At 39.1% G+C, this 21,115-nt stretch overlaps 1 protein-coding gene across 10 annotated transcripts in view; it reads right to left on the bottom strand.

Moving 5' to 3' along the window:
* The window catches only part of TPO (thyroid peroxidase), a 104,028-nt gene extending 103,572 nt beyond the window's left edge, over positions 1 to 456 (bottom strand). For 6 of the 10 annotated variants that reach the window (XM_054021484.1, XM_054021489.1, XM_054021487.1 and 3 more), the window contains exon 1: positions 350 to 456. The gene's annotated coding sequence lies outside the window, so the exon portion shown is untranslated. The remainder of the gene's footprint in view (positions 1 to 349) is intronic. The other 4 variants (XM_054021482.1, XM_054021492.1, XM_054021486.1 and 1 more) reach the window with 2 other exon arrangements.
* Positions 457 to 21,115: the final 20,659 nt, after the last annotated feature.

The following is a 21,115-nucleotide window of genomic DNA, read 5'->3' as shown; positions in this document are numbered from 1 at the left end:
CTTCTATCTAATCTCTCTATAGAGCTAGGTGTCATCATGGTATCAGAAATAAGTTCATGCGGCACAAGGGACTAAATTGTCTATTTCAATGCATTGGTTTTGTGGCAGGTATTGTAGTAATGCAAATTCATTTAAAACACCCTAGTGGTACCATTTTTCAAATATGGTGCAATAACCTAAGTTTAAAGGCTTTAAAAACACAAATCAAAAAATCATAAACAAATCAGCTCTGAAAATTCAGGGAAACAATTTTGCTCAAAGAAACCTGACAACAGCCTTTGTTACATTTCAGAAGTTAAAATGATAATTTTTTTCTAGAAAATTGAAAGCAATAGTTTTACAATCTGACCTTTTTTTCTGTTGAGATTATCTTCTACAGTTTTGTACTTTATCGGTGGCAGTAACTCCTCTGAAATGTGAAAGTGAAGTGCTTCCTAGGGACCAGGCAGACATATAAACTGGCACTATGCACTAATATTCACTCAAGCTTTAAGAAATGAAGTGGTCTTGAAGTCTTTTTGACCAAAGCTTGTTTATACAAATGTAGCAGTTCACCTCAATGTTAGGTATGCTTCTCTCTATCATGCCAATGACACCAAATGCTACCTATCTATAGTTGTTTTTATGTTTCAGACGTCAGTCTTTTAGACAATGTAAACTAGGGCCAGGCAAACCCATTCAGTTAAAATAAGAATGTTGCTTTAAATCATTGCTGAATTCACATTTGTTTCAAAGTTCTCAAGCAACCTGAATTTGAGGCAGCAGTTCTGCATCATATGCTACTATGTGTTTTATCACCATTACCCCACAGTAATGCACTCCCTTTCGTTCATTCTGAACCATGGCCCATCAGCCTCCAGAGAGCTAATTTGTTATCCTCTTCTCTTGGCAGCAACTAATTCACACTTACATTTTCCCTTTAATAATACTCTTGCTCTACTGTTTCTTCTAAATCCAGTATTTCATCTTATAGTACTCAACTAAGAAGGGTGTGGGGAACTTTTATTGCTCCAATGTACAGTAGGCCAATATTGGTCGGCTTATAGGCAAAAATCAAAGCATTCCTATTAAATTCATAGAATCACAGGACTGGAAGGGACCTCGAGAGATCATCTAGTCCAGTCCCCTGCACTCACGGCAGTACTAAGTATTCAAGGAGAATGTACTGTGACAGACCCAGACCAGTGGAGTACAGGAGTCTGGCAGAGGGCAAATATACTGGTCACTGGATGAGTAGTTTTCTGTTCCCTGAGTGACCAGAGCAGGAGCTGCACTAGAGTAATCAGGAACCTGCTAGAACTAGTTAAGGCAGGCAGACTAATTAGGACACCTGGAGCTAATTAAGAAGAAGCTGCTAGAATCAATTAAGGCAGGCTAATCAGGGCACCTGGGTTTTAAAAAGGAGCTCAATTCAGCTTGTAGTGTGAGAAGCTGGGAGCAAGAGGTGCAAGGAGCTGAGAGGGTGTGCTGCTGGAGGACTGAAGAGCACAAGCGTTATCAGACACCAGGAGGAAGATCCTGTGGTGAGAATAAGGAAGGTGTTTGGAGGAGGCCATGGGGAAGTAGCCCAGGGAGTTGTAGCTGTCATGCAGCTGTTACAGGAGGCACTATAGACAGCTGCAGTTCACAGGGCCCTGGGCTGGAACCTGGAGTAGAGGGTGGGCCTGGATTCCCCCCAAACCTCCCAATTGACCTGGACTGTGGGTTCTTCCAGAGGGGAAGGTCTCTGGGCTGTCCTCCAACCCACATGGTGAATCTCTGAGGCAAGAAAATCCGCCAATAAGCGCAGGACCCACCAAGATAGAGGAGAAACTTTGTCACAGTACCTATGTCAAGATTTTTGTTTAGAGGACTCTGAACCTTTTTTCACTGTTTAAGGCTGAAGTGTATGTCCTTTATGTTTATTAACTGAAAAGATCATAAATGTACCATTAATTTATGCTGGTGAATTTAATATGACATCTGTATTGTGCTGCTTTTCTTTGCTAATTTTAAACACAGGTCTATAGCTGTTCTCCTGGTTTTCATTTAGGAGTATTAACTCCCCATTTATACTCAGCCTAAGTTTTAGTTACAAGTCATAGGAAGTATTGATTATTGTGGAACCGTTTGTACAGATGCAGTTTTGCATTACCATTTCCTTTAAATATCGGGGGGTAGCTGTGTTAGTCAGTATCTACAAAAACAACAAGGAGTCTGGTGGCACCTTAAAGACTAACAGATTTATTTGGGCATAAGCTTTCGTGACTCCTTGTCATTTCCTTTAAAGACTCCTATGGAGGCTGCTAGAGGATAGTTAAAAGGACAAAATTAGTGGCCTGATAATCATTTATAAAATACATACTTAGACTTCCTGAGTCAACAGGTTCAAAGCCTGGCAGCATTAATACACCCTTCCTAAAAAGTTGGATTTAAGAAGTTAGCTGTGTGTGGATATTTGGATAAGTTGTCCTGGTGGAAGAATCCTTTCTTCCTGTGTTTTGTGCATCAAGTGCTCTGCCTTGGTTGTCACCCTCCCACCCTATCTATACACTGATCTACCCAACTCTAACAGTGCAGTGCTTTGAAACAGCACAAACACACACACATACATACTAAACAATTATGTTAGATGTTCTAGTATGAAGAACCCAAATGGTTAAAAATGTTAGTATTTAAATAGTAAATTAAATGAGCCCTCTGAGTTAGCATACCACCTAGATGTTCCCTTGTTTGTTCTCTGACTAGTTGCAGACTCAGAAGGGCAAAATTGTATCTGTTTGCATTCTTGAAGGTTAGAGATTTTAAAATGAGAACTTAGATTTAGGAGTAAAGAGATTAATCCAAGCCATGAAAAGGTTATAGCCACAGAATTGTGGATTTTCAGCAATCACAAAAACAAATAAATACTTTTAAAATAGGAGAAGAAAAAAAATCCCTCCTCTCTCAGCTTAGTAACACACTGACTCTAGATCAGGTTATGCATGAGCAGTGCTGTGCAAGTTTCTCCTCACAGCTCTACCAACATACCTCAACCATTTCCAGTCAGAGCATATTTAGGGATAAGAAGGCAGTTCAGGTCCCCAGCTTATTCAGTGCTTGGCTTCTTTGCACAGGCTAGAAATGTACCAATTAGTACCAACTATGTTTAATGGTATCTGCTTCTTTGCTGGGACCAGGACTATAGCCAGAAAAAAACCTATCAGAGAAGGTAACAGAAATTTGCCCAGTAAAAATGAACCAGAAACTGATTAAGCACCAGAGGATTTGACCTTTTGTAATTAGAAGTGGTAGGAAAGAAAACAGAAAAGCAATTACATGACAGTGTAATACAATTCTGAAAAGTATATTTTTAAAAGTGTCTTACTGTGCGGTAGTGACTGCCGTCTTACACATATTCCATTCTTCTGACTTAATTAATTGATCATTAGGCTGTGTGTTGTCTTAAACAGCATTTTAGTAAATGTTGTTTTGTGTTACTAATTATTCTTTCAAGTTCAATTAAGTGTACCATAAATTTAAACATAACAGCAATGGTAGTAGATATTAGTATAGTGAGTAATAATCAGAAATAGCTGCAGTTTTCAAGCAGTGCTAGAGAAAGAGAGCAGAGGTTCTCAAACTTCATTGCACTGCGACCCCCTTCTGACAACAAAAATCATTACACGACCCCAAGCCCGAAGCTTGAGTCAGCCTGAGCCCTGGGTGGGGGTGGGAGGGCCTGTAAAGCCGAAGCCCCAGCCCCATCTCTCTGGGTGTGTTGGGGGGGGCAAGCCGAAGCCCAAAGGCTCCAGCCCCGCTGCCCAGAGCTGAAGCCAAAGCCCATGCCCGCCGCTCAGGGATGAAGCCCTTGGGTTTCGGCCTGGGTGGTGGGACTTGGGCTTCAGCTTTGACCCTGTTCCCCAGCAATTCTAACACCAGCCCTGGCGACCCCATTAAAACGGGGTTACAACCTACTTTGGGATCCTGACACACAGTCTGAGAACTGCTGAGATAGAGCATGAGCCCAAGAAACCAGTGGAACATGAACACAAGTAAATTGAATAATGCAAACTGGCAGCCACATTGAGAGATTAATTAGAGAAACTATTCAAACACTGAAAGCTTCTGCATTATAAACACATTTTGTTAATTGAAAAAACACATTTCACATCTAATGAGAGAGTGCTGATCTAAAGTCATGAAAATTCATAATCACAAATGTGTGTGTTCTTGAATTAGCATCCAAATTTTTATTACATTGTCACAAATCAGAGAGTAAATGATCAGTTAAAGGTAAATACAACATTCTTCAAAAGCACGGATATTAAGAGGTTACATTGCAGCTGATCTCTGGAACAGCTAACATTCTAGTGGGCCTTTTGACAGAATAGGAAAAACAGCTTAAAGAATGAGGAGTCCTTGTGGCACTTTAAAGACTAACAACACTTGACGTCACATCAAGATCCTGCAAAAACAGAGTTGCTATTTTTAATGCTCTGCTGAGTTTTTAGCTAGTATAAAGTGCTTTCTAGTAGGCTCTCAAACTGAACAAACAAGGTTTTATGGCTTTTCCATCTATGCCCAATATTAGAATTAAAAGGAATATGAGACTATTGAAAAAAATATTAAAAACAGTAATTAATAACAAATTCATATGTAAACGTCTATTAATGAGAATCCACACTTAGTAGAAGTTTAAACTGGGGATAACAAATAATTGAAGGAACAGGGCAGAAGGATTTTTATGTTTTCAATGCATACATAAGATTTTTGGCTGCAACAAAAAAAGCTCTTAAATGTTCCACTCAAGCCATCATGTTTATAATTACTAAATACCCTAAGATATAAAATGGAGCACTAACTTACCTTTTATGGTGGGAAAGATTATTTTTTTTACCGATTACACAGTTTTATGTTCCCTGGTTCTTATATTATTAAAACTGAAAAAAAACCACAGTTTTTTGTTAAGGTTTTTTTTATTCACTTTTACTTTTCAATGCAAAGGTCGCAATGCAAAAAACATTTTAAATAAAACTTAAATTTGCCATTTGTAACATACAGCTGAGTGTTAACATACATATGCAAAAACATTTTTAACAACCCTTATATTAACCTATAAAATCAAATAAATCAATTTATAGCTAACTGCGGGAACAACACAGACGAGGCTGCGGGAGAGGGAAAGAAAGTGGGGAAAGTCAAGGAGAAGGAGATCTGTACTGCCTACTGAGCCTTGGGTGTTCCTTAGTTCACTATTTCTAAAAATGGAGCCCAGATTTCTTCAAATGTGTGTAGCTGATCCCTTTTCTTTAGCCACTAGATCAGAGCGGTCAGAATACTATTGTTCTGTTGTGTACATTGATTTATCTTTCCACCTCTGTAAAATCATTCACTTCATGATCATGGCTGCCCTCAAACTATAAATGCTGTGATTATAAGAGACCAAAATATCCTTATTTGTTGTTCTCAACTGATGTTTGATTTCTAATGCCCAAAATCATTGTTATAAAGTGGCAACTTTTCACAGATATTTAACTGGAGGACATTCCAAAACACATGCAGAAGTATGTCCTTATCTTTACCAGATTGTCAGCATGTATCCAAAGTGTTTTAATTTATGTCAAGTATCAGAGGGGTAGCCGTGTTAATCTGTAAAAAGCAACACAGGGTCCTGTGTCACCTTTAAGACTAACAGAAGTATTGGGAGCATAAGCTTTCGTGGGTAAGAACCTCACTTCTTCAGATGCAAGAACCTCACTTCTTGCATCTGAAGAAGTGAGGTTCTTACCCACGAAAGCTTAAGAACATAAGAACGGCTGTACTGGGTCAGACCAAAGGTCCATCTAGCCCAGTATCCTGTCTACCGACAGTGGCCAATGCCAGGTGCCCCAGAAGGAATGAACCTAACAGGCAATGATCAAGTGATCTCTCTCCTGCCATCCATCTCCATCCTCTGACAGACAGAGGCTAGGGACACCATTCCTTACTCGTCCTGGCTAATAGCCATTAATGGACTTAACCACCATGAATTTATCCAGTTCTCTTTTAAATTCTGTTATAGTCCTAGCCTTCACAACCTCCTCAGGTAAGGAGTTCCACAAGTTGACTGTGCACTGCGTGAAGAAGAACTTCCTTTTATTTGTTTTAAACCTGCTACCTATTAATTTCATTTGATGACCCCTAGTTCTTGTATTATGGGAATAAGTAAATAACTTTTCCTTATCCACTTTCTGCACATCACTCATGATTTTATATACCTATATCATATCCCCCCTTAGTCTCCTCTTTTCCAAGCTGAAGCGTCCTAGCCTCTTTAATCTCTCCTCATATGGGACCCGTTCCAAACCCTTAATCATTTTAGTTGCCCTTTCCTGAACCTTTTCTAGTGCCAGTATATCTTTTTTGAGATGAGGAGACCACATCTGTACGCAGTATTCGAGATGAGGGCGTACCATCGATTTATATAAGGGAAATAATATATTCTCAGTCTTATTCTCTATCCCCTTTTTAATGATTCCTAACATCCTGTTTGCTTTTTTGACAGCCTATGCACACTGCGTGGACATTTTCAGAGAACTATCCACGATGACTCCAAGATCTTTTTCCTGATTTGTTGTAGCTAAATTAGCTCCCATCATATTGTACATATAGTTGGGGTTATTTTTTCCAATGTGCACTACTTTACATTTATCCACATTACATTTCATTTGCCATTTTGTTGCCCAATCACTTAGTTTTGTGAGATCTTTTTGAAGTTCTTCACAGTCTGCTTTGGACTTAACTATCTTTAGCAGTTTAGTATCATCTGCAAACTTTGCCACCTCACTGTTTACCCCTTTCTCCAGATCATTTATGCTTATGCTCCCAATACTTCTGTTAGTCTTAAAGGTGCCACAGGACCCTCTGTTGCTTAATTTATGTTGTTTTTGCAGTGTCCACTACATTCTAAAGTGGGTTTTTTTGTGATGAATTAAATGTAAATAAATCTATAGAAGCATGTTTTGCATTTCATAATACAATTGACTATTGGGGAGCCTTTACAGGATACTTCAGCTTTTTATTGCAGGTTTTAGTAATATCTTTAAGGTTCAAAGTATCCTTTTTCATCAAAAAAGAATACATGACTAACACAAGTCTGGAGAGTTTGTGGAGTATCATTACTACTCAAAAATTATGCCATTGATTTAGAGATAGATGTGGTCCCTTATATGTAAGTGTATCCCTCCCATTTTCCAAAAACAGGCCCAAAATCTCTGTCAGGTATATAGTATATTCCCAGATCACACAATCACAGGCCTTTTCTGTGTCCCAGGCTATAAGAACTTGGGGATTCAGGCCATCACACTGCACTGCTATTTTATCTGTGCTAAGTTATCTGAGCCATACCAGCCTTTAATAAATCCCTTCTGGTTTGGATGTATGCCATGGGCCAGAACCCGATTGTGCTAGGTGCTGTACAAATATAGAACCAAAAGACAATCCTTGCCCCCAAAAGACTTTACAATCTAAGTAATGGGTGCCTAGTCAGAGACTGCCAATTGATTACTTGGAAACAGATTGGGTTAGCGTCCCTTAGAAAAAAGTTCAAATTTATGAATATGTATTATGGACAGGCGAGGCAGCTACATGTAATTTTTCTGTTGCATATATCTGCCCCCCACCCCCATCACATATCTCATATCTTTTATCATGGACTCCAGTACTTTTCAGGTTCTGGCTGGCTTACTGTTACTAGGGGAGGATCTATCTATTATTGGCTCTGGAACCTGATTAAAGTTGATGGGGATGTGCATATCTCTGTACAGCTCAGCAAATTGTCTATGAAAAGTCTTAGGGCCTTATCCATGTTGGCTAGCCAGGATCATTTCAGACCTATTTACAGTGACTCTGGGTATGAGAAACCTACCCTGACTTTCCGAGCAAACATCACTAACATTTGCTGTTAGGTTTCTAAGGAACAGCACAGAGGCTCCTATAGATTTTGAGGTGTGACACCAGGACATAGCTCTATTAAAAATGCTATGTTGACCTTGGTCTCTTTCAACAAGGCACAAACTTTCTTACATTTAATGGGAGTGTTAAATCCCCTGATTTCCGAAGATATTAGTTTAAGGTTTAAAGCCATAACAGCACATCTTAGTCAATAGCACCTTAAGGTTTTTAATGTAGATCGGAGAGAGAGTTTAAGTTATCTGTCAGTCACCCTGTGCACCACTCTCCTTGTGCAAACCCATTGGAGTGGGGAGTAGAGGGACAAGCAGTCCTAGATGCCTAATGTAGCTCATTTGATTACCTTGCAGAGATCACACTAGCAGCCAGACATCCATGGAGCTATGGGATGAGTGTAGAAAAGGTGAAATGAGGAACTGATGGGATGCACTGCCCACCTCATCTGTCAGGACTACATAGTGCCAGCAGGTCCAACACACTCATTGGAGGTCAAGCAGGAGGAAGGGGAAAAAAAGAGTAGTGGGGTGACATGAAGGGATACAAAGTAGAACATAACAAAAAGAAAAAAAACAAACAAATTAACATATTAACTTCATGTGCTTGGCACCACCTGGGAATGATGCCATCCATTACCAGGCACTGTAAAGAACACTTCTAATTAATAACTAAAACTCTCTTGAATTCCAGGGGGCAGGCCTAGGCAAATCCCCTGTGATGAGTGGTGTGTGTGTGTTGCCTTCCTGCTTCCAAACCCTTCAAAGACTACAACAACAACAAAATGTTACGAAGAACAACCCTCATGGGACACATCACCAACAAAGAGAGTGTGTAAAGTTTATATTCTATGTTGTGACGTGTGCCCTTCATATGTTTATATTAGTCTCTGTGACTTTAGATGCATGGGCTCAGCAAGATACCGGATATGGGACCGTCTGTAGGTTGAGATTACATGAAGCTCCTTGTAATGTCATAGTTCCCACCTGGAGGTAATTTTTCACCAGAATTGCCATCCCCCTATTTCAGTGCAGGATTTGGGTGAGGGAGCGTTGTGCTTCTCCCTTCCACCAGAAAGCTCACTAAGGCAATGACAGCCATAGTGATTTGCAGTGTGCAAAACCATAGCATGAAGTATTCAGCAATAAGACAGTCCAGGCTATATCACTGTTGTCATCATTCAAACCCACATTCAGAGAACCCAGTATATGCATGGGCTCCATCTCCACCATACCTAGCCAAAAGCCAGGCCATGGGAGAAGAGGCCAAACATAATAGGGGACAGCTGTATCCAAACAGTTATTAAGGCAAACAAGGTGCCAGCAGTTGGAGTAATCTGAAACAAAACACATCAAAAGTAACTGATATTTATGATGCTCTCCACATCTGGAATGAATGGGTCACTTCTCCAGATAGTAGAGGAAACCTCCTGTAGTACTTTAGCCCCTTCTGCTTTGGCAGTTGCCTCCGTGGCCCTGCCAAAAGCCAGCCCCTGCTCCACAACTCCCTGGCTAAATTTTGAAAAGACAATATTTTATCTGGGTGACTGCCCAAGCAAAGCTGTCTTTTCTCCTTGCCTTGTATAGATTGGTTTCTCTGATTATGTACCTGAGGAATCTGATTACCAGGGCTCTGGATTTAGCCCCATGGAGAGGCCTGTGTGCTTTTTCAATGGCAGTTATAAAATCCTCAGACAGATCAAATATTTCCATTAAAAGTCTGGGATTAAATTCCAGAGCTTTCCCTCGCGGACTCCAGTGATTTAAGATTGTTTCTGTGTGATCTGCCTTCCAGATCAGCCAATCCAGATTTAATTAATTTTATATCCCTGAGGTGTTTCTCAGTTTTGATAACAATGTCCTGTATTTGATCCTTTACTGAAAAAAATTACATCCCTCTGCACAGGCGCTGACTTTCCAAAGTGCCGGGGAGGTGCTCGACCCCCAGCTCTGCCTCAGGCCCCACCCCTTCCCCAAGTCTCCAACCCTGCCTTGCCTCTTCCCGCCCCGCTTCACCCCCTTTCCACCCAGTTTTGTGCCCCCCACCTGGAGCATGCTGCATCCTCGCTCCTCCCTCCCAGCCTCCCGCCCACCATGAAACAGCTGTTTGTGGCAGGCAGGAGGCGCAGGGAGGGAGGGGGAAGCTCTGATCTGCAGGGCCTGCTGGCAGGCCCTGGGGGGAGTGGGAAGGAGCTGATAGGGGGGCTGCTGGTGAGTGCTCAGCACCCACCATTTTTTCCCTGTGGACCACTCACTGAATCAGCACCTATGCCCCTGACATCCTACCTGATAGAAGCTGCAAGGAGGATTGAGTAGCAGACACTGTAGTTAGGAGAGTGGTAAAAGGAGTTTTATTGTGAGGGTGTCTACAGTCACCTGTGTGAGCAGTCAGCACACTTTCACTATTGCCCGCAGCAGACATCTTGGTTGGGGCAGGGAGTCTCTTCTCTTAGAATCACAGAATCATAGAATATCAGGGTTGGAAGGGACCTCAGGAGGTCATCTAGTCCAACCCCCTTCTGGATTTGCAGGTCAAAGAGGAGCACACCATTGCTGTTGAGACCCCAGCTGGCAATCAGTAAAGTTAAAGGTGCGTGTTTTAGCATGTGGGGAAGAAAAAGGGGATGACTGGAGGTGGGTGAGGGTGTAATCACCTGGAGCACTCAAGAGCTCACTCTGCTGTGTTGCACAGCCCCCTGGTGAATCAAGTACCATAGATATTTTTCATAGGTGAAGTCGACACTGGCCTATATGTATGTACAATGAGAGGACCTCTGCTAAAGATGAGTTAAGGTTAGAACTACACAGGTCAGTGGACTTAACTGCAAACATTACAGACTGATAAAGCCAGTTATCTTTGGGCCCCTTCAGACTAAAGAGACTGAATTCCAGGTATTCAGGAATCTATGGTTGACACTCCCCTGGATGAGTTATCTGAAGTTTTCTATTTTCTAGACATGGAAATACTGGTTTCTACACTGCAACTACCCTCAGGGGCAGATTCAAGGATGAGTATTCACAGGGCAAATGAACTTTCCACTCCCCAATGCTGAGGTTGTTTATGAGTCAATATATTGTCTCCAGACTCCATATCTGTTGCCTTTCTTCTGCTCTGGTCCATTCACTATAATGCAGGTAAAGTTCCCCTCCCATTCTGAACATATCATATTCTTAAATTCCTCCATAGATTTCCTGTCTCTAATTCCTTAACAAGTTTGAACTCATTAGTCTCATTTTCAACTCTGTCATCCCCGCCTAGATCTTGGTTCTCACCTCCCTCTCCCTTTTTATACTTCTGGATCTTGATTTAATTAGAATGTACTCTGAGCTATGAATGTTCAGATCACTCTCAGAACCTTTCATCTCAGGACTTTTTTTATGCTCAGAACAGCCTCCATCCTTCAGTACACAAAGCAACCACATTCCCCTCCTTCAAATTCCTCCTGCAAATTCACCTTTTTTGGCTAGCAGCTCATCTGTAACCTCTCAGCCTCGCACCTACTTCTCTTCATAATCCTTTAATTTTGCTCGTGTTAACAAATGCAAAAAAAAAACCTCACAAACCTTGGAATTAACAACATGCCAGACCAGCTCACCTTCACAGACACTTTGTTTTAATGCTGCTTCACTCTCAGTGTTGTCAGCACTGTCTGTCTAGAGTGTAAGCTTTCTTCTTACATCTTTAAAGCATCTAAAACACCAATGGCTCTATGTAAAGAATAAATAATAATAAGAAAAATAAATTAGGAAGCAAAAAAAAAAAAAAATCTTAGTGGTATTTAGTGTTCTTATGAATAGTGTTATCTCCTCTTTGCCTCTGTCTTTTTTTCTCATTCTTTTTGTCCATTTCTTCCATTTCTGTTCCATTTTCTTTTATTCTCATTTTGTTCTTTTGCTCCACTTTTGTGATGCTGTATAATTGAAATATGACCATTTATATCCTTGATATTGCCACTGTTAGATAATTGCAACAAATCTTGTACAATGTATGTCATGTAAATTGTTAATGGAAAAGTTATGATTTTCGAAATGAGATTATCCTGTTTAAATGCATCTATAATCACTGTATCTGAAGTTATGAATATTGGCTATGTATCTATATCTCAAATGTGTTTGTTCCTGTGGTAACACCTACAAGGTAGTTTACATCCAGTCTAGCCAGCCCATTGCGAATGGACTATTCAAGGTGGATGGCCTATTAAGAACACATCACTCTAACAATGGGCCATAGAGGAAACTCATTCCACCAGATAGCTCTTTCTGTGGACACTTCAGCACAGATATGGGCAATGGCTGCCCCTGTGAGTCATCAAGCCATGTAAGGACATGTGATATGCTCATGTGATCCTGGACTCCATCTTGTGCCAGTAACTTTCCATAAACTGGGATGTGAGCTTTCTTTGAAACAGTATATTTCCAGACACATGCAAAATATATAAACGACCCCTGAGATGACTTTATCTTGCCTCTTTCTTGCCCTGATTCTCTGGACTATGGATTTACAAGTAAAATAATCATATTGAACTATGGACTAAAGACCTTCTAATCTTCTGGTGTCAAGTATCAGAGGGGTAGCCGTGTTAGTCTGAATCTGTAAAAAGCAACAGAGGGGCCTGTGGCACCTTTAAGACTAACAGAAGTATTGGGAGCATAAGCTTTCATGGGTAAGAACCTCACTTCTTCAGATGCAAGTAATGGAAATTTCCAGAGGCAGCTTTCCATTACTTGCATCTGAAGAAGTGAGGTTCTTACCACGAAAGCTTATGCTCCCAATACTTCTGTTAGTCTTAAAGGTGCCACAGGACCCCCAATCTTCTGGAATCTTCAGAGAGACCTTACAAGCAAACAGTCGTAACATCACTGCTACAAACCTCATATAAGGACAATGCAATTATTGTATGTATATGATGTACACGTATATAGTCTAAACCATTTTAACTTTCTTCTTCTTTTCTTTTATTAATAAACCTTTAGATTTTAGTTACTAAAGGATTAATTAAATTGGTTTTCAGTAACCACTCATCACAGAGTCCAGTGTCTCGGTGGTTAGACAAAGGCTAGATGCCTAAGGAGACTGCATGTTTGACTTCTTGTCAATCAGTGTGGTGAGACAGAAGTTTATTTTTGCTACTGACTTGGTATAACCTAATGACCACATGTTTGCAGTAAGCCTAGCTTATTTTTCAGCAGTTTGTCTGAATCTGGCATTTTCAACTGTGGTCCACTGAAGCATGGTGATAACCCTCTTCTCTCATATATATTCCCCTCCTTTTCTCAATATCCTCTCTTTCTCCACTCACATTGTTTCAATAGGTAGGTCATAATCAGTGGAATATGAATCAGGAGACCTTTATTCTTGGTTTTCTCACTGAGCTGATGGGTGAGCTGAGGCAAGTCACTTTACTCTCTGCTCCAGTTTTTCTCCAACCCTTTATCTACTTGTCTATTTAGATTGTAATCTCTATAAGGCAGGCATTTCTCACCCAATGTGTTTGAATAGTGTCCAGCAAAATGGCATACTAACCTCAGTTGGACCTTAATTCTGAGCATGGAAACAGCTCAAACAGTTAAACTTTATTCTGGGTATAGCAATTATTCCTGTTGACTGGAAGAGTACAATTTACTACCACTGGGAAGGGGAAAAAGTCAAATGTGTCTTTGCAAAATACAATTTAAGCTGTATGTAAATGAGAGCTTACTTATAAGGACCTACACTTTTCAGCTAGGATGTGTTCAACTTTAACCCACAAAGACAGCCAATCTGTTTAAGGATTCGTCCCTGGCTGGCTGACTAACTGATACCCAGGGAAGCTTTACGTAAAGGCGAACTTTGGGCTTGGAGTCTAGGTGACACAGTCAACATTGTCAGAGGCCAGTTTGCCATGTTTAGAGCTACACACCTAGGTAAGGAATGGGTTCGGGCAACTTCATAAAGACACCCTCAGGTTGCCACACCAGAGAGTGAGGCACCTGGTCAGGATAAGGGATGAAGCCAAAAGGCTCAGATATTTACTGTGTGTGCTGTAGCTCCAGAACAAAATTTAGGGTGGAAAGGGCCCTAAGCAAGGATGCCCTGATAAGTATTCTGATTAAAGCCAGATTCTGCAATGAGTTCCAGGCAGACTAAGTGGTCTATCCACACACACAGCTAATTGCAAGATTAAAGTTTAAATTGATTTCTATGGTATCATTTACCCTTTCTTTGCTCAGGAGAAAAGCCTTTATCTGTTTTGGAGAATAGAGCCCCCAAACTAAATATTGATAGTTAGCATTTCTTCATTAGGACTACCATAAAGTAGCTAGCTTCTTCTATGCTTAAAGATAGAGAATTTAGCCTCTCCTCTACCAGTTGATGCATTAGTGATGTGAAAAGTTTATCACTATTTATAGAAAGTAATGACAATTATTTTAAATCACATAACATTAATATCAGCCACAACCGAACACTCAGCTCTTTCTAACTGCAAGAACCAAGTGATTCTTTCTTTTAGGTTTAGGTTCATGAAATAACATTTTTTTTTTTTAAATTTAAACTGTATTCTCCTTTCAAAATCTTCAACCCCTTTAGGAAGCTTTCCCTTTTACAGTGAATTTTCCATATAGCTCAGTGGTTTGAGCATTGGCCTGCTAAACCCAGGGTTGGGAGTTCAATCCTTGAAGGGGCCATTTAGGGAACTGGGGTAAAAAAATCTGTCTGGGGATTGGTGCTGCTTTGAGCAGGGGGTTGGACTAGATGATCTCCTGAGGTCTCTTCTACCCTGATATTCTATGAATTACTATTTTATTAGTGACGGAGTTTGATTATGAGTATTTTTCATATATCAACTATAAGGATTTTGTTCAAATCTAAAGACTTCTGCCTGCGGGCTAGATCCACTGGAAAGTCTGTTGAAAATATGTAGTTAAAGAACCTGTTTTGAAAGTCATTGGTTCCTCCTTCCATGATCAACTGAATCATCTGACTCCATGCTTTGTAGGATTCCAGTACTGGGTGTTCATTTGTTTTTTGGCCTGTATAAAGTTCTCCCTATCAGAGGGAAAATAGAAAAGCAAATATATCAGATATCTCTCAATCTTAGGAGTGAAATCTCATCCCGATAGATGTCAATGGGAGTTTTGTCATTGACTTCAGTGGGTCCTGGATTTCATCCATGGTGACTTAATATTCATTAAAGGCCTCATTCAATGCCCATTGGTGTCAATGTGACTCCTTCCATAGAATTTAATGGGCATTGGATAAAGCGCTTAGAATGTATATAGTGAAGACCCAGCAGGATGTAGGAGACTGTTAGTTGTCAATTGAGTGCTTTACTGTTTCTACTGCAATAATTTATTTTAAAAATGGTCAAGAATTCTAAACCACTAGTAGTACAATACAGACATTAAACTGTCAGTAATAGAACCCTTGCATTTATTTTATAAGTAAACCAATAAACACAAATAATAAAGAAAGTTATTTATTGAAAAACCTCTATACAAAAGTAACGTCCATGGAGATAAACAGCTTTATGTTTCCAAAGTGGTTCTCATACATTGCTACAGTATTTGGTTTACTAATTAACACTGTACATTCACAGTTTAAAAAAAATCATTGGCATGTACTTATTGATTCATGATGGGTATTATTTTTCCTAGTGGAATTTAAGAATAGTGACAAGAAGCACATATTGCATTATAGAAATCACTTTTGAAGTACAATGTGTACATGTACCATCTGTTAATATTCTGATGTAAAGACAACACAGTGACAATAGCAAGAGTACCACTGGAAAGTGGAACTATGGTATACTACACAATAATAAGCTTTTTGTTAGAAAAAGTTGTTTAAAAGTGCAAAATATATACACCCTTCCTTTGTATAACTTATTGTTTTCACCTGTACAGCTCATTAAATCTGCTTTTAATCATCTGAATTGAACTGAAAAACATATGTAGTCATTTTGGACACATATGTATTATGATCATGCAGATGTTTAAAAGTTGTATTTCCAAAAATGGAAAGCAATAAACATAAAAAGCCTTCTGCATTTCAGGTATGTATTTTCACTTACATCAACAGTATATGCATTAAAAATAGTAACAAAATTGTATTTCCATTGCCATTTTAGAGGTGAATATTTACTGGACTCCTAAAAAATCTTGTTAGTTTTATTTCATGAATTAATGATAAGTTTAATGATTACCTATAGATAGTTGCCTTTACAGCAAACTAAGATGACTAGGTGATTAATGCATCACTCTAATTATTGTGCCCCTTTGTTGAGCTAATAGTAGCCCCTGAAACATTTTGATGTCTTCGATTTTACTGGCAAGAAACCTGCAACAAATGAACATCTTTTTTTTTTTTTTAAAAAAGTCAGTTAATTACCATATGGCCAGATGAAAGAATTCAAACTGCCTTAATGTGATGGTTCAGAATTTTAAACACAGCTACGTTTAGATCTATAGGGATCAGTTGAATATTTTTAACATACTTTGAGCACAGAGAAAAACAATCATGAGGCAGTGGTGTGTGTAGTAAAAAAAAAAAGGGCATTTAATAAAATAAGGAAGTTATTTTCAGTAAAATAATATTTCACTTTAAAGTTCATGCAGTTATGTTTCTCTTTATAAAATGACCTTACATGCTTATACTGTATAAACCTTTTGTACTGAAAATCCTGCACTGATATTATTTTATGGACAAATTGAAATTACCTGTACAGTTTAAAAAACAAAACTACTCTACTTTTAAACCCATGTCTTTTACTGGGAAAGGTGATGAGTTTTTTTCCTTTTCTTCAAAGACTTTAAAAAAAATAAGATTTGCATGTAGGAAATGACAGTGTAATTGGATGGCAGATACAAAGCAATGCTTGATTGGCTGACAGAAAAATTGAGGACCCAATTATGGAGGCCCTCAACACCTACTTAAGTCTATAGGGTTTCCATCCCATTGAAATATTCTGATTTTTTGCAGGATCAGTCCCTAACATGATTTAAAACAGATTTTCTATAAAGACCTCACTAGATATGAACATATACTTTTTTTTATTCATTGGTTTTGCTGAGGAAAAAGAAAAGACGTTGAAGAGACAACCTGAAATATACACATCACATTTGACATTCAACAACTTGAAGCAGTTACAACCCATGGAAGCCATGTTTCCTTATCATCCATCATTATATTTGCTGCTGACTACAACTTTTCAAAAGTCAAGGACTCAGATAGTAAGTCTCATACCAGGAATGTTATAAGAACATAGACAGATAGATAGAAGCGAAAAAGCATTAGTTTAATGAAAAACCTCTACATCCCATCCCACTTCCTCTAATGTGCTTTTGCAAGTTTTGGCCATAAGTGGAAATTGCTTTTTGCATTGCAAACAAGACTGCATGATTATAAAACCATGAGACATTTGCACATTTCAGCCAAATTGGAAATGAAATACTATAAGACATATTGTAAACATTTACAATCATTTTGTGAAACAAAAACCCAGTTGTAGTGGAGTGGGCACTGTTATAAACTGGATATCTGCCACCTGCAGTGGTTAAATTTACTATAGTATATGAGATAGAGACTATTACACATACTGTGGCAAAAGTACATACTGTGCCTCCCTAAAAACTAATTTTTATGGTGCCAAGTGTAATGACTATTTGTTTTTCATTTCCAGAAGAGTCACTCAATTTTCAGTGGTTTTTACGTGCTGCCTTTTAAAGAACAACAATGGTTTCTGTCTACATTACTACAGTTAAGTGGTGAAACTAGAGCCTATTGAATGCCCTTGACCTTGAAATCATGAATTATACATGTTGTGATAGGATTTACCCGCATTTCCTAGAAGTCTTGTTTCTATTGCAGTTGAAATTGGAGATTGGGCATCTAACTACCTGAGATTTTTTAAAATAGCTAAGTCTACATTATTTTAATAGTACTCACTGTATGTGTGACATCCATAACGAATGTTCAATCTTTATTTTTAAATGTTATTAAGTAAAAACATATGTATCATATTTTTGAGAGATTCTGATACTCTTGTAGGTATCAGGTCAAAATAAAACTGGAAAACAATTAGCACTGGACTCTATTGACCTGGAATGGTATGACTAACAGCTAGCCACAGAGCTCCAACTGCATCTAGACTAGTTTCTTCCCCAGTGCACAAGAAGCTGAAATACTTCAAAGATCTGTGCGGAAAATAGAAAGCAAATCTGCATATGACTATACAGGATGGGACAAATGGATACGCCATTACAAAATATGAAAAAAGGAAGAGTAAAGTGAAGTTTGAAAAAATGTAGTTAATAGCAGAAAAATGGTTAGTTGACTGTCACATACTGGTCTCCAGGTCAGCAGTGCATGCCAATAGTCAGTCCCCAGTAGGGTAACCAGATGTCCCAATTTTATAGGGACAGTCCCGATTTTTGGGTCTTTTTCTTATATAGGCTCCTATTACCCCCCACCCCGGTCCCGATTTTTCACATTTGCTGTCTGGTCACCCTACTCCCCAGGGATACTGGAATATCATTCTCAAATGCAATGCAGGGAACAACTCTCCATATAATGGAATTTATTAGTCTATAGAGAAGCAGAGTACAGTCACACACTACCATAGGAGCTACATGAAATACTTGTATTTGCAGTGAGGTTCATTAGCAGCCGCAGAGAAACAAGGCAACAAGCTTCTCTGAGAGCTATACTGAGCATGTTTGAGCTCTTTGCCACAATGCTGGGTGGATACACACCAGGGAGAGCTCTAAGGTTCACCCAACGGTGCTGTAGAAGGCTGAAACTTCTACATGGCATAACATGGCATGTTATTGTATCAGTCTTCCCTCCTACTCACCAAGTTTCCATTTGTGTGTGCCCTGACTGCGTCTCTCACTGTGCAGCCCCTTAGTACAAAGATGACCCATGCAGCTAAGGATCATGCAGTGCGCACAAGTCCCTGATTCCAATCTGTCTCACTGTACAATATTTTGGAACTTGATTGCTTTACTGGGCATTGGTCTGTTCAGAATTTATACTCTACATCTCAGAGGCTGAGTAAATGTTCAAGTTTATGCTTCCTCCCCCTGACCCCCACTAGTGAAGCCCTATGTATGGCCACTTGTAATAAACATCTGTGGACAGAGCATAATATGAAATAAGATGGCCTGGCTTCCATTTCCAACACTGTTCAAAATTGTGGAGCCTGCGGAAAATCAATTAACATGTGCCTCTTACCCTGTCTGTAAACCTGGGAAATAATGTTTACCCACCTCTTTAAAGTGCTTTGTGATCTAGAGATGAAAAGTGCCATGTGAGTGCAAAATTTTATTACTTACAATATAACTTTCCTTTAGCAGGTGCTATCTTTTTTTACTGTAATCATATATATTAAACTTGTAACATCTAATTTCAAAGAACATTATATAGTGAATATCACTTTATCACAAGAATCTTAGGTAAATACATGTGAAATATTTAAAATGAAATGATAAACCATTCAAAATTCAGGGACATTATTTAATTATGAATTAACAAAAGATCCAGTTTTTGTAGAAAATTTCATCAAGGTATGCAATAATTTGGAAAAAAATAGAAGTTTCTAGTTGAAAGAGAGCCTGCTTTTTGAGCAAAGAAGGCTTTTGCAAAGAAAAATAAGAAATGTGTTTTCATGTTTTCAATATGAAAATTCTCTTTTATTTGACATTTCAATCATTTCAATCTTTTGATAAATTTGTCTCCCTCTCTCACTTTTTTATTACACTGACATACTATTGGCCACTGTACTAAAAGCACAAGCCTTTTTGATTGAAAATTTGGCAGCAAAACCAGAATAGCCAGATGCTACATTGCACATCACTATACAATGAGCAACTACTTAACTAGATATCTCAAAGTACTGAATGACTAGTTACTCTTGTGGTTTAATTAATCACACACACATTACATTTATTTATTTAGGGCCAAGATGTTCCTGGTTCTTGTCCATGTGTGTTGGGGAAGAGATGGGTTTGTGTGGTGGTTGTGGGGTGCCACCTTCCTTGTCCCGTGCACCCTGGCCTGATCCTGCAAAAACTTGCGCAAATGCTTCACTATACTGAGGTGAGTAGTCCCATTGGATCCTAGAACTTGGTAACAGTGACCATAACATAATTAAATTTAGCATCCTTATGAAAGGGAAAACACCAAAGAAGCCCACTACAGTAACATTTAAACTTCACAAAGGAGATCTACACAAAATGAGAAGCTAGTTAAACGGAAATTAAAAGCAGCAGTCACAAAAGTGAAATGCCTGCAAACAGCATTGAAACTTTAAAAAAACCCCACTCTAATAGAGGCTCAAATTAAATGCATACTCCCAGTTAAAAAACATAGAAAGAGGACCAAAAATATGCCACCATAGCTAAACAATACAGTAAACAAAGCAGTTAGAGGCAAAAAGGCATCCTTTAAAAATTAGAAGTTAAATCCTACTGAGGAAAATAGAAAGGAACATAAACTCTGGCAAGTCAAATGTACAACTATAGTTAGGCAGGGCAAAAAAAAAATTGAAGAGCCAAAAGACTCAAAAACTAACAGCAATTTTTTTTAAAGTACATCATAATCAGGAAGCCTTTCAAACAATCACTGGGACCACTGGATGATCAAGGGGCTAAAGGAGAACTCAAGGAAGACAAGGCCATTGTGGAGAAGTTAAAGTAATTTGTTGCATCAATCTTTACTGCAGAGGATGTGAGGGAGGTTCCCACTCCAGACCCATTCTTTTTAGATGACAAATCTGAGTAACTGTCCCAGTTTGAGGTGTCAGTAAAGGAAATTTTGGAGCAAATTGATAAATTAAACAATAATAAGTCACCAGGACCAAATGGTAGTCACCCAAGAACTCTGAAGGAACTCAACTATAAAATTGCATTACTACTAACTGTGGTATGTAACCTATCATTTAAAACAGCTTCTGTACCAGATGACTGGAGGATAGCTATTGCGACACCAATATTTTAAAAACGTCTCCAGAGACATTCCTGGGGGCAGAGATAGCTCAGTGGTTTGAGCATTGGCCTGTTAAACCCAGCATTGTGAGTTCAATCTGTGAGAGGGCCATTTAGGGAACTGGGGTAAAAATCTGTCTGGGGATTGGTCCTGCTTTGAGCAGAGGGTTAGACTAGATGACCTCCTGAGGTCCCTTCCAACCCTGATATTCTATGATTCTGGCAATTTCAGGCTGGTAAGCCTAGCT

The sequence above is a fragment of the Malaclemys terrapin genome, chromosome 3, assembly GCF_027887155.1.
Source record: "Malaclemys terrapin pileata isolate rMalTer1 chromosome 3, rMalTer1.hap1, whole genome shotgun sequence".
Classification (NCBI taxonomy): domain Eukaryota; kingdom Metazoa; phylum Chordata; order Testudines; family Emydidae; genus Malaclemys; species Malaclemys terrapin.
Note: the sequence above shows the minus strand (reverse complement) of the source record. Positions and strands in the feature narration are given on the sequence as shown.